Source organism: Pempheris klunzingeri, chromosome 21, assembly GCF_042242105.1.
Source record: "Pempheris klunzingeri isolate RE-2024b chromosome 21, fPemKlu1.hap1, whole genome shotgun sequence".
In the NCBI taxonomy this organism is placed as follows: Eukaryota; Metazoa; Chordata; class Actinopteri; order Acropomatiformes; family Pempheridae; genus Pempheris; species Pempheris klunzingeri.
In genome coordinates this window covers 914,517-916,227 of record NC_092032.1, presented here as the reverse complement: position 1 = coordinate 916,227, position 1,711 = coordinate 914,517, and positions in this window count along the sequence as shown.

The window sequence follows — 1,711 nt, the reverse complement described above, 5'->3', positions numbered from 1 at the left end:
GAGGGAGAGAACATGCATGTGTCTATCTGTGACAGACACATGCAGATATCAGCACACAAAGACCCACAGAGGGGGCCTGTCTGTGCTCACATCATGCCTCCAATGCAGACAAAGTCCCTTAAACTATAAGGATTGTATTATTTTCCTCTTTCTCTTACATTAGGGAATAGAATTCCCAATGCTGCTCAGCCCCCCTCCATCCTTCCCACCGCTAACCTTTGGAGATTAAAGACAAAGGCTTTAAAGGCTGCAAAGCAGAGTTTATTAACATGAATCAGGAATTGACAATTGGAAACTGTGATGACAACACTTCTTTCATTCTCTCCCTTAATGATTTCATTGTCAACAGTGGAATTGTGCAGTTGAGCAGTAGTCTATCAGAGATGTGTGCTTGCATGGATTTGAGTGACTACTGCTTTGGGATAATGTTTCACCAGGTTGCCGCAGAAGTTGAGCCAGGTTCCACCTTTTGGTCAGGACCCCTCTGCATTGGCCATCCCACGTTGTCAACACAGTGGCCTCTTACAGAGTTGAGTTGAGTAGAGTTGTGTTATCTCCTCTCAGTGTGAGGAAAAGGAATGTTTTTTTTGAACCTTACAGCCTGTAAACATATTCTAGTAGGACCCCAAATACAAGAATGAACCTGAACATGAGCAGAACAACAACTAAAGACACAGGGTCCTTTATGAAGATACAGTATTTGATCACTATCCACATAATTCTACATAGCAGCTTTGTTTCTAACACTTAGTAACATTCTTCATTTATTCAGGGAGTATCCAGGTGCCTGTGCCGTGTTAACCCTATGGAGCTCAAGCTTGTTAGCAACCATTAACAGCACCCAGCTTCATAAATGTAAAGTCAGATTCTAGAGTCACAAATGATACCCGATAATTAGAAGGGAAGAGAAAACACAAGGATGTGGAAACACGAAACACAGTTCACTTGGTGAGTGTTACTCTGCTCGTTTTCAGGTTTCAGGTATTTGGGTGTTTACGTTCTTTAATGCTCCACCCTCTTTCTGAATGTGCCACCTTAGCTACTGTCTCTTTAGGGCCCCCCCAGAAAAGTTCAGTCTGCTCTCATTGGGACACTCCTACATGCCTGAGCCTGTTCCAACTCTGGGCCACATTAGCAGAGCAACATGCTAACACCAAGTTTAACAGAAATAAACAGAACAACTTCAAACACAAAAAACTTCCAGCTCCAAGTCTGAGGTCAGGCCACAGAGCTCGCACCGTTAACAAAGCAGTCCCTGGTGAAATAACACACACACACACACACACACACACATCATTGGGGGGGGGGGTGTTATTCCTGTTGGTTCTTTAAGAGGCTTAATTTGGCTGAATGTGTTAATTGCAATCGCCCATTCAGAAGCTGACACCTTGCAGCTAATGTTAGCGTACTTCATACCACCTTTTCTTTGCAACTTCCTGATATTTAGAAGTACACTTCCACACTCAGTGGCCTTTCTGTAGAGGGTGAACCAGTGATGGAACGGTACCTCAGCACATTTTTATAGATAGATAGATAGATAGATAGAGAAAGAAGCTGAATCGTCAGAAGTAATCCTTCTGTCTACCTGCCAATCAATAAATCAATTAACAGACAAATAATAAATGACTAAATAAATAAGCACTGTGGAACCTGTGCTCTCTTCTAGGCTTTACCGCAGCCATGTTTGATTTGGGCTTAAAGATTTTAGATT